Source organism: Sciurus vulgaris (assembly GCF_902686455.1).
Source record: "Sciurus vulgaris genome assembly, chromosome: 15".
NCBI lineage: Eukaryota > Metazoa > Chordata > Mammalia > Rodentia > Sciuridae > Sciurus > Sciurus vulgaris.
The window spans coordinates 43,385,452-43,398,683 of record NC_136476.1 but is presented as its reverse complement, the minus strand read 5'-3'; the positions used below and the strand labels follow the sequence as shown (position 1 = coordinate 43,398,683).

Sequence of the window (13,232 nt, the reverse complement as noted above, 5' to 3'; positions counted from 1 at the left end):
TTTATGAATGCAAAAATAATACCAACATGATGAACAACAAGATAAAAGGAAAACCTATACATAATACATTTATTTCTCTTTACTACTGCATTTCATTTTTTATTAAAAGTTAAAGAAGAACAAAGTTTATGTTGCTATATAATGTCCTGACAGGAACCCAAAAGTTTTAATCCTGTACATTTATTTCTTAGTATACTATAGCAAGGAACTGTCTGAGAATGGACTCTTAAAACCAGTTTGGGTTTTATGAATCTTATTATGGAGTTTTCTAATTAGGTATACACTTACAATGTATTTTCTACTGGAGTCATGTACCATTATGTAAAATGGTACATTTAGCTCATGTTAACGATAGAATATGCATCACAGTTCATTTAATGAAAATAATACTTCTCTATTTAGGACTAAATTTAGAAACCCTCATCTTACAGTTAAAATCTGGAGACTATAAATCTTGTCCAAGATAATTTTGCTGGTTTGTGAGAGAAGTTGTGCTAAGGGTCAAGGTCTCTTTATAGTCCAGCATTCTTGCTGTCTGGTCATCTTTGCACAGAACTTCACATAAAAAGAGGTTTTTTTGTTTTGTTTTGTTTTGTTTTTAAGATTTCATATCCACTAATACACTTGACCATAATAATACTCCCTTGAAATAGTACATAGTGATATATTTCTAAAAGAGGTTGATATTTATTTAAAGAGTGCTGCAGGTCAAGTATTTTTTCTAACCATTTAACTGTTCAGAAAACTAGGCTCAAGAAAGGTTAAGTCTTATATCCAAAAGTTAAATAACTAATAAAATAACTAATAAAAAATAGAACTGGGATATTAATGCACTCTGACCCATTCAGCATCTTCTTTAATTTGCCACTCTGCCTACAAATATAATTATATCTGATTCCTTACCTTAAAGGCAAAAATAATTAAACAAATATTATTGCTAGCAAAAGATATTACTGCAGAAAAATAAAAATAAATGAAGCACATATTTTTCCATTATTGAGTTCATAGACCAGAGAACAGACAGTAAGTATTTAAATAAACAATTATATTGCAATGTGACAAGGTACTAATACTGGAGTTTTGTTCCTATCGGGTTCACTAGGGACATAAAGGAACTCAGAATTCTATATTGGACTACTTTATTCTTCTCCATTAAGTTAAAAACAAAATATGAGTCACATATTTGATCATGAGATTTTTCCATTTAATTATTTATTAGGCTGTATATTTACCAGTATTTTCATTTATTATTGTGCCTCTGGTATCATTTATATGTAAAGTATCTCAAGAATCATATTAACCATGAAAACTTTAGCTATTTAATCCCCAGATACATTTATAATCAAATAATTTTGTTATGCTCTTTATAATACTTGATAGTTACAAAAATGTCAAAGGTAGGTACCAAAATTGGAAAGTAAGGTGAAAGAAAAGTACATTCATTTTAGCCTTAGGGGGGCAAATACGTATTACATTGAGAAATAAGAATTCAATTTAGTCTACCAGGAAGAAAATGGATTCCTCCCAAAGAATATATCACTTTGACTGTGAAAACAAGTAATCCTCTCCAGGTTTAAAATGTGTTATATATTAAATTATGTTTCTATAGAACATTGTTAAATTGAATTTCTGATTTCAATGGTCTTTTCTGAATCAAAAATGGATGGAGGCAATGACAAATTTTTAACTTTGAGGAAAAAGACCTGATAGTTTTGTGCTTTTATTATGACTTCTAATAACAATTTCAAAAACTCTAAATTTACAAAGTTAAAAACTTATTTTACTTGTGTTGCCTCAGTTGATCCTTACAGACACCTGTAAGTTTGATTTACTTTTGCTATCCTATTTTAAAGATGATGAAATCGTGACTCAGAGACATTGAAACTTAAGTTATTTCCCTCTATTAGTAAGAGGCTGAGATGATATTCCAACCCAGGTTACTATCCTTAACCTTTCTATTATATGTTGTTTCTCTTAATTGTATGATGTTTCACATTTTTCTGGAAGCATCTATTATCATCCTTCAATAAAATTGTTGATACATTGATGTGGCTGCATTACTGTAGTACGCTAAATTTAAGTCCTTTGGGTATAAACCAAGGAGTGGACCTTTATGAATTACCCAATAAGAGATATTCTTATAAAGTAGAAGAAAACCAACTAAGACATCAACCAAGCACTCAAAGATAGTTGTATATATCAAAGATGTTTTGTAAATATCTGTACATGAACCATCTTCTGAAAGCAATAAACAGTGAGTACTTGATAGAAAATATTTTGGGGTCTTAAGTAAAAGGTTCTATACAAGAGATTTGTGGCCTATTAATGTTTAGATATTAAGTGTCCCCTAAAAGCTCATGTGAGACAATACAAGAACATTCAGGGGTGAAATGATTGGGTTACAAGAGCTTTAACCCAATTGGTGCATTAATCAACATACAATGATAACTGTAGGCAGATAGGGTGTGGCTGGAGGAGGTGAATCACTGGCATATGCCTTTGGAGTTTATATTTTGTCTTTGTTAAGTGGATTCTCTTTCTGCTTTTTGGTGCCATGTTCTGATTTGTTTTCCTTCACCATGCCCTTCCATCTTGGTGTTCTGCCTCAACTAGGGCCTAGAGCAATGGAGTTGGCCATCTGTGAACTGAGACCTCTGTAAACTGTGAACTCCCAAATAAACTTTTCTTCTGCTGAAATAAAAATGTTGATACAAACTTTTACATATAGCAGTTTTAAAAGTTAGATTTATATAACTTACATTGGGTAAATGTTCCATTTAGTGGTCAGTTCCTTGAGTTTGGGTGTACACATGTAACTAAGTTATCATCATGACCAGCAGTACAGAACAGTCTCACCAACACAACATATTCCTTTAGGTCCTTTGTTGTGAACTCCTTTTAACTCCTGCTCTGATGATGATGGATCTCTTTTCTCTCTGTATATGTGCTTTTTGAGAACAGCATAATGAATATACAGTCAGCTTCATGGGATTAAACCTATGTAGACTCCCAAAGACCTATACATCATTACCCTATGTACATGTATGTTTACACAAATGGTGTGAATCTACATCATGTACAACCATAGAAACGAAATGATGCACCCCATTTGTGTACAATGAATCAAAATGCAGTCTGTAAAAAATTTAAAAATAAATAAATAATTTAAAAAAAAAGAAAAGAAAAGCCCCAAACTTGGTTCAAGGCTCCATTGTTGCTGTATGGAAAGTCTTAAATTTTGAACAATAGGCCCCATATTTTCACAGTGTACTGGGCCCTAGGAATTCAGTAGATAGCCCAATATATAACATGCAATTATTTGAGTGTGGTTTCTTTCCTTTAGCATAACACACTTGAAATCATTCCATTGTTGGATATATCCATAGTTTCTTTTTATTGCCAAGATGTTTTCATCATAAAGCTCTATCACAGTTTGTTTAGCTATCCATCGGTTAAAGAACACTTCCATTGCTTCAATTTGGGGAAATTATAAATAAAACAGCTATAAACATCTACATATATTTTTATGCTTCTATGAAAACATAAATTTTTATTTATCTTCTGTGCAGACCTAAGAGTGCAGATGTTGGGTTATATGGTAAGTGCATGTGTTTCTTATAAAATATTTACATTTTTTAAAAAAATTCCTTGTATTGTTTTATATGCTGACTACCAGGGTATTGTTACACATTTTCACAGGCACTTGGTATTCTCATTCCTTATTATTTTCCCTCCATTTCAGGCCTTCTAAATTTTGTAGTATTATCTCATTGTAATTTTCTGTTCTCATTCACCTAAAAACTTGATATTTAGAATCTTTTTTATGTATTTTCTTGCCATTTGTATATCTTTCACAGTGAATCACCTGTTCAAATGTTTGGCCAATTAATTTTTTTTCATATTTTCTTATTTTTGAGAATTATTTATGTATTCTGGATACAAATGCTTTATCAGATGTGTATTTTGCAATCACTTTCAGCTGATGACTTCTTCATTTTATTTATAGTGTCTTTCAAAGAATAGAAATTATATTCTTCTAAAAAGTATCCCTATGATAATACATTGAATTTGATTTTTTCTCCGTGGAAGTTGGGAGAAAAGCAATGAAATGAATTAGGTTTGTTTCTTAAAAACCAAGAAGATAGTCTAGCCAGGATGGAAAATATTTCAACTCTAGAGATAATTACAACACACAGTTGTGGCTTAGGATGTTGGGAAATTTTAAGGTTCAGTTCAGCATTTGGAAAAACAATCTTCTATTTGATTGCCAAACTCAACTATGAAAGTGAGAGTAACACTGCAAGTCAAAGTCACAGACATGCCTTATAACAAGTACTACTGCTTCTTTTGTTTTTTTAAACCAGGAATTGAACCCAGGGGCATTCAACCACTGAGCCACAACCCAGCACCTTTTTGTATTTTATTAGAAACAGGGTCTTGCTGAGTTGCTTAGGGTCTCAATAAGTTACTGAGGCTGGCTTTGAACTCACAATCCTTCTGGGGAGGATTACAGGCATGCACCACTAGGCCTGGCTAACAATTACTTCTTGATCACCAAAAAATGTATTAGGTTGTCCTAAACTTCATCTTTTTTGGACATTATATGTGTAAAAAAAATGCAGTATTACAATTATGTTGCATAAATAAAACTAAATTGAGCCAAATATATAATTATTTTATATATTTAAAATTTTTCATTTTTCCCCCGAGAGTAATTTAGTTTGACCAATATTATTCTGTTTATAAATCTGTATGTATACATGTATATGCATGAATAGGTATGTGCATATAAAGACATGTTTACAGCCAGGCACAGTGACAAATGCCTATAATCCCAGCAGTTCAAGAGGGTGAGGCAGGAGGATGGAGAGTTCAAAGCCAACCTCAGAAACTAGTGAGATTGTAAGCAACTCAGCAACAACCTGTCTCAAAATCAAATATAAAACAGGGATGGGGATGTGGTTCAGTGGTTCAGCATCCCTGGGTTCGATCTCTGTTGACAGAAGAAGATATGCTTACAAATATATGCATATATACATACACACACACCCAGACACATATGTACCAACAATGTACAGGCATTAATTCCTTTTTTCCTACAATTTTATAGGTACATTATACTGGTAAATACTGATGGGATTTGAGGTTACATGTTCATACATGCACACAAAATAACAGTATAATTTGGCCAATATCACTCTTGAGTACTCCCCTCCCCACCTCTTTACCTCTTACCCCTTGGTCCCTTTCCTCTCTTGGTCTCCCTTTGAATTTTAGGAGATCCACCCCACCTTTTTTCCCCCTTTTTCCTCTGTAGGATTCACATGTGAAAGAAAACACAGGACCTTAAACATTCTGAGATTGACTCATTTCACTTAACATGATGGTCTAAAGTTTCATCCATTTACCTGCGAATACTATAATTTCATTTTTACTTCTAGCTGAATAAAACTTCATTGTGAATGAATATTTCCCTTATCCATTCACCTATTAATGGACACCTAGTCTGGTTCCATAGCTTGGCTATTGTGAACTGTGCTGCTATAAACGGGGTATGCATGAATTACTGTTGTAAGATGACTTTAATTCTTCAGGTTGAATATTAAGAAATGGTACAGCTGGGTCATATGGTAGTTTCAAGCCCAGGCTTTTGAGGAGACTACAACCTGATTTCCATAGTGGTTGTAATAATTTACAATCCCACCAACAGTGTAAAAATATTCCTTTTTCTCTAGTATTATTTGTATTTTTAATGACTGCCATTCTGACTGGTGGGAGATCAAATTTCAGTGCAGTTTTTTTTTTTAATATTTTTTTTATTGTAAACAAATGGGATACATGTTGTTTCTCTGTTTGTACATGGCGTAAAGGCATACCATTTGTGTAATCATAAATTTACATAGAGTAATGTTGTTTGATTCATTCTGTTATTTTTTCCTTTCCCCCCAACCCTCCCACCCCTCTTTTCCCTCTATACAGAGCTTCCTTCCTCCATACTTGCCCCACTCCCTAACCCTAACTCTAACCCTAACAGTAACCCTTCCCTCCCCAAATTATGAGTCATCATCCACTTATTAGCGATATCATTCATCCTTTGGCTTTTTGAGATTGGCTTATCTCACTTAGCATGATATTCTCCAATTTCATCCATTTGCCTGCAAATGCCATAATTTTATCATTCTTTATGGCTGAATAATATTCCATTGTATATATATACCACAGTTTCTTTATCCATTATCAATTGAAGGACATCTAGGTTGGTTCCAAAGTCTGGCTATTGTGAATTGAGCAGCTATGAACACTGATGTGGCTGTATCTCTGTAGTATGCTGATTTTAAGTCCTTTGGGTATAGGCCAAGGAGTGGGATAGCTGGGTCAAATGGTAGTTCCATTCTAAGTTTTCTAAGGAATTTCTACACTGCTTTCCAGAGTGGCTGCACTAATTTGCAGCCCCAACAGCAATGTATGAGTGTACCTTTCTCCCCACATCCTTGCCAACACCTGTTGTTGCTTGTATTCTTGATAATCACCATTCTAATTGGGGTGAGATGGAATCTTAGGGTGGTTTTGATTTGCATTTCTCTTATTACTAGAGATGTTGAACATTTTTTCATATGTTTGTTGATTGCTTGTAGATCTTCTTCTGTGAAGTGTGTATTCATTTCCTTAGCCCATTTGTCGACTGGATTATTTGAATTCTTGGAGTAGAGTTTTTTGAGTTTTTATAGATTCTGGAGATTAGTGCTCTATCTGAAGTATGATTGGCAAAGATATTCTCCCACTCTGTAGGCTCTTTCTTCCCATTGCTGATAGTTTCCTTTGCTGAGAGAAAGCTTTTTAGTTTGAATCTATCCCACTTATTGATTCTTGCTTTTATTTCTTGTGCTATGGGAGTCCTGTTAAGGAAGTCTGGTCCTAAGCCGACATGTTGAAGATCTGGACCTACTTTTTCTTCTATAATCTGCAGGGTCTCTGGCCTGATTCCGAGGTCCTTAATCCATTTTGAGTTTAGTTTCATGCACGGTGAGAGATATGGGTTTAGTTTCATTCTGTTGCATATGGATTTCCAATTCTCCATTTGTTGAAGAGGCTATCCTTTCTCCATTGCATATTTTTGGCCCCTTTGTCTAGTATGAGAAAATTGTATTTATTTGGGTTTGTGTCCGTGTCCTCTATTCTGTACCACTGATCTACCTTTCTATTTTGGTACCAATACCATGCCGTTTTTGTTACTATTGCTTTGTAGTAGAGTTGAATATCTGGTATAGCAATACCCCTGTTTCACTCTTCCTGCTAAGGATTGCTTTAGCTATTCTGGGTTTCTTCTTCTTACAGATGAATTTCATAATTGCTTGCTCTATTTCTGTAAGGTACGTCATTGGGATTTTAATTGGAATTGCATTGAATTTGTATAGCACTTTAGGTAGTATGGCCATTTTGACAATATTAATTCTTCCTATCCAAGAACATGGGAGATCTTTCCATCTTCTAAGGTGTTCTTTAATTTCTTTCTTTAGTGTTCTGTAGTTCTCATTGTAGAGGTCTTTCACCTCTTTTGTGAGATTGATTCCCAAGTATTTTATTTTTTTCGATGCTATTGTGAATGGGGTAATTTTCCTAATTTCTCTTTCCAAAGATTCATCACTTATGTATAAAAATGCGTTGGATTTATGAGCATTGATCTTGTAACCTGCTACTTTACTGAATTCACTTATGAGTTCTAAGAGTTTTCTGGTGGAATTTCCAGGTTCCTCTAAATATAGAATCATGTCATCAGTGAACAGGGATAGTTTGAGTTCTTCTTTTCCAGTTCGTATCCCTTTAATTTCTTTGGTTTGTCTAATTGCTCTGGCTAGAGTCTCAAGAACGATGTTGAATAGAAGTGGTGAAAGAGGGCATCCCTGCCTTGTTCCAGTTTTTAGGGGGAATGCTTTCAGTTTTTCACCATTTAGAATGATATGAGCCATGGACTTAGCATAAATGGCCTTTACAATGTTAAGGAATGTTCCCACTATCCCTATTTTTTCTAGCGTTTTGAGCATGAAGGGGTGCTGTGTTTTATCAAATGCTTTTTCTGCATCTATTGAAATAATCATGTGATTCTTGACTTTAAGTATATTGATATGGTGAATGACATTTATTGATTTCCTGATGTTGAACCAACCTTGCATCCCTGGGATGAAACCCACTTGATCAGGGTGCACTCTCATTTTAATATGTTTTTGTATGCGATTTGCTAAAATTTTGTTGAGAATTTTTGCGTCGATGTTCATTAAGTATATTGGTCTGAAATTTTCTTTCCTTGATGAGTCTCTGTCTGGTTTAGGTATCAGTGTGATATTGGCTTCATAGAATGAGTTTGGGAGGGTTCCCTCCTCTTCTATTTTATGGAAAACTTTGAGAAGTATTGGAATGAGCTGTTTTTTAAAGGTTTTGTAGAACTTGGCAGAGAACCCATCTGGTCCCGGAGTTGTCTTTGTTGGTAGGCTTTTGATGACTTCTTCTATTTCAGTACTTGAAATTGGTCTATTTAAATTGTTTATGTCCTCCTCGTTCAGTTTAGGCAATTCATATGTCTCTAGAAACCTGTGGATGTCTTCAAAATTTTCTATTTTGTTGGAGTATAGATTTTCAAAATAGCTTCTAATTATGTTTTGTATTCCAATCCTGTCTGTTGTGATATTTCCTTGTTCATTCCGAATTTTAGTGATTTGGGTTTTCTCTCGTCTTCTCTTTGTTAGTGTGGCTAAAGGTTTATCAATTTTGTTTATTTTTTCAAAGAACCAACTATTTATTTTGTCAATTTTTGTATTGTTTCTTTTGTTTCCATTTCATTGATTTCAGCTCTGAGTTTAACTATTTCCTGTCTTCTACTACTTTTGGTGCTGGTCTGTTCTTCTTTTTCTAGGTCTTTGAGCTGTAGTGTTAGGTCGTTTATTTGTTGAGTTTTACTTCTTTTATTAAATGCGCTCCATGAAATAAATTTCCCTCTAAGTACTGCTTTCATAGTGTCCCAGAGATTTTGATATGATGTTTCTTTGTTCTCATTTACCTATTAATTTTTTAATTTCTTTCCTAATATCTTCTGTTATCCATTCATCATGTAATAGCGTATTGTTTAATCTCCAGATGTTGGAATAGTTTCTGTGTTTTACTCTTTCATTTATTTCTAACTTCAATCCATTATGATCTGATAGAATACAAGGTAGAGTCTCTATCTTCTTGTATTTGCTAACATTAGCTTTGTGGCATAATATATGGTCTATTTTAGAGAAGGATCCATGTGCTCCTGAGAAGAAAGTGTATTCGCTTTTGGTTGGATGGTATATTCTATAAATGTCCGTTAAGTGTAAATTGTTTATTGTGTTATTGAGATCTATGGTTTCTTTATTCAATTTTTGTCTGTACGATCTGTCCAGTGGTGAGAGAGGCGTGTTAAAATCACCTAGTATTATTGTGTTATGGTCTATTTGGTTTCTGAAATTGAGAAGGATTTGTTTGACATACATGGATGAGCCACTGTTTGGGGCATAGATGTTTATGATTGTTATATCTTGCTGATTAATGCTTCCCTTAAGCAGTATGAAATGACCTTCTTTATCCCTTCTGACTAACTTTGGCTTGAAGTCCACATTATGTGAAATGAGGATGGATACTCCAGCTTTTTTGCTGAGTCCATGTGCATGGTATGTTTTTCCCCATCCTTTCACCTTTAGTCTGTGGGTATCTTTTTCTATGAGGTGAGTCTCTTGTAGGCAACATATTGTTGGATCTTTCTTTTTAATCCAATCTGCCAGTCTATGTCTTTTGATTGATGAATTCAGGCCATTAACATTCAGGGTTATTATTGAGATATGATTTGGTTTCCCAGTCATTTGGTTCATTTTTTTAAATTTTATTTATTTATTTATTTGACACAACTTGTTTCCTCCTTTATTTGACAATTCCTTTAGGATAATTCCTCCTTTGCTGATTTGCTTCTTTGTTTTTCATCTCTTCCTCATGGAATATTTTGCTGAGAATGTTCTGTAATGCTGGCTTTCTTATTGTAAATTCTTTTAGCTTTTGTTTATCATGGAAGGATTTTATTTCATCGTCAAATTTGAAGGTAAGTTTTGCTGGGTATAAGATTCTTGGTTGGCATCCATTTTCTTTCAGGGCTTGAAAAATGTTGTTCCAGGACCTTCTAGCTTTTAGGGTTTCTTTGAAAAATCTGCTGATATCTGTATTGGTTTGCCCCTGAATGTAATTTGGTTCTTTTCTCTCACAGCCTTTAAAATTCTGTCTTTATTTTGTATGTTAGGTATTTTCATTATAATGTGCCTTGGTGTGGGTCTGTTGTAATTTTGTGTATTTGGAGTCCTGTAAGCCTCTTGTACTTGATTTTCCATTTCATTCTTCATATTTGGGAAATTTTCTGATATTATTTCATTGAATAAATTGTTCATTCCTTTGGCTTGTTTCTCTAGGCCTTCCTCAATCCCAATAATTCTTAAATTTGGCCTTTTCATGATATCCCATAGTTCTTGTAGATTCTGTTCATGATTTCTTACCATCTTCTCTGTTTGTTCAACTTTGTTTTCAAGGTTAAATATTTTGTCTTCAATGTCTGAGGTTCTGTCTTCCAGGTGTTCTATCCTACTGGATATGCTTTCTATGGAGTTCTTAATTTGGTTTATTGTTTCCTTCATGTCAAGGATTTCTTTTTTTTTTTTTTTCAATATCTCTAACTCTTTATTGAAATGATCTTTTGCTTCCTGTATTTGCTCTTTTAACTGTCGATTGGTGCGATCATTCAATGTCTGCATTTGCTCTTTCATCTCATCATTCAGTGCGTGCATTTGCTCTTTTATCTCATGGTTTGCTTCCCTAATCAATTTAATTATGTACATTCTGAACTCCTTTTCTGTCATTTCTTCTACCATGCTGTCATTGGGTTTTATTGATGTAACATCTAGATTTGTTTGCGGCATTTTCTTTCCTTGTTTTCTCATATTGTTCAGGTATCAGTGGACCGCAGAGATATTGCAGATTTCCTCTATTGACTTACAATGTCCCTGAAGATTTCTATATATCCCCTCTTAGCCTTCAGTAGGCTGAAGTCTTGGAGGAAGTTGATAATGCGGTGCTCCACAAGGAAGTTGCCACTCTGGGAGTGGTGGCCTTCAGGTGGGGTGTATTCCCTGCTAGTGGGCAGAGGTGCCTCCACTTGTTGACCAATGGTCATCCAAAGGGGAACTAGGCTGCGGGCTAAGGCAAGGCCTGTTTGGGCCTGGGTCTCTGGTTTTACAGTCTTTGTGGGGAAACCTCACCCAGCAGGGAAGACTCACCCGGTGGGGAGGTCTCGCTGGTCAGTTCCCCTCCTAGAGGTTCCCCTCAGTTTACAGCTACTGCCTGGGCTGGGCTGCCTTCCTCTGCAAAGTTTCCAGGGGCCCGGCCCTACCTCCTGGGCCTGGGAGCCTCACCCTTCGCAGATGAATCTCCTTAGGCTGCCCCTCCTCAGAGAATCTGCCCGCAGTCCTGGAACCTTCACTCCGCCCTAAGCGTGTCTCTTTGGGGCTCTTCCACCAAGAAGCCTCCTAGATCCTGGGACTCTGCTCTGCACCTAATTGCCTGGCTATGCGGCCCCTCCTCTGAGCAGCCACCTGGGGCCCCATAAAATTGCTCTGAGTTCCAGAGACCCGCCACATGCCTCTTCCTCCAGACAGCCGCCCAGTATTCCGGTGCGGTCACTAGGAGTCCAAGCAACTCTCTGCGTGCCTCCTCCTCCCACCAACCGCCTGTAGCCCTGGGCAATCACTCCGAGTCGAAGTGACCCGCCCCATTCCTCCTCCTCCTCCAGGTAACCCCCCAGGTGTTCAGGAGCGGTTGCTCTGAGTGGCTCTGAATCCACGTGAACGGCTGCACGCCTCCTCTGGGCGGCCGCCCGGAGCTCTGGTGCGGCCACTCGAGACCAAGCGACCCACCACGCTCCTCCTCCAGGCAGCCCCCCGGTGTTCAGGAGCGGTCGCTTTAAGTCCAAACAACTCACCTCCTCTGAGCAGCCACCTGGAGCTCTAATGCAGTCACTGCGAGTCCAAATGACCCGCCGCTCTCCTCCTCCTCCTCCTCCTACTCCTCAGGGCAGGCCCCGGTGTTCAGAAGTGGTCTGAGACCAAACAGCTCACCACGCAGCTCCTCCTCTGGCAACTGCCTGTAGCTCTGGTGCAGTCACTCCAAATCCAAGCGGTCACGCTCCTCCTCCTCCTCCTCAGGGCAGGCCCCGGTGTTCTGAGTCCACACAACTCTGCTCGCCACTCCTCCCCTGGGCAGCCACCGGAGCCCCAGTGGTTGCTCCGAGTCCCAGCGCTGTGCTGAGCGGCCTCCTCTACGACGCTCCCAGTTGTCCGAGTTCACTGCTCCAGCCGGGGGAGGGATGTCTCGCCGGGCAGCTCTACTTCACGAAGTTCCCTGCGTTCTGGGACTACTGCCCCATCCGGGCCACCTCCCCAACGGGAGAGACTCACCCGGCTGCTTTCAGTTGGTGCCAAGTCTCTCAATATCTCCTCTTTTGAATCCGGAGTCCTGAAGCAACATGAAATGCGGCCACCCTCTAGTCTGCCATCTTGAAAACCTCCTTCAGTGTAGTTTTGATATGCATTTCCCTAACTGCTGAAGATGTCAATTATTTTTCATGTATTTGTTGACTGTATTTTTTTTTTGAGATGCACCTATTTAATTCATTTCCCAATTATTAGTTGGCAATTTATTAATTACCTTATTTGATTTTTTGGCTTGAAGTTTTTTGAAATCTTTATATATTCTAGATATTAATCTTCTGTCTGAAGAGTAGCTAGCAAAGATTTTTCTCCCATTCTGTGGGTTCTGTCTTCATGTTCCTAGTTGTTTCCCTTGCTTTACAGAAAGTTTTGACTTTGATACTGTCCCATTTACTAATTTTTGGCATCATTTCATGAGTTTTGCAGGTCCTATTGAGAAATTCATTGTCTGCGCCTAAAAGCTGGAGTGTTGACCCAAGGTTTTCTTCTAGGAGTTGCATAGTTTCTAGCCTAACTCCAAGATCTTTCATCCATTTTGAATTAATTTTTGTGAAGTGTGAGAAATAAAAATAATTATAACCAATTGTCCCAGGTCCATTGTTTAAAAGGTTATCTTTTCTCCAATGCATGATTTTAGCACCTTTGCTAAAGATCAGATGACTGTATCTGTGAGGGTTTGTCTTTGTGTCTTTT

General features: G+C 36.9%; 1 long non-coding RNA gene across 2 annotated transcripts in view; it reads right to left on the bottom strand.

Annotated features, from left to right (window-relative positions):
- Positions 1–13,232, bottom strand: part of LOC306645832 — a 296,125-nt gene that overhangs the window by 200,993 nt on the left and 81,900 nt on the right. The window lies entirely within an intron of this gene.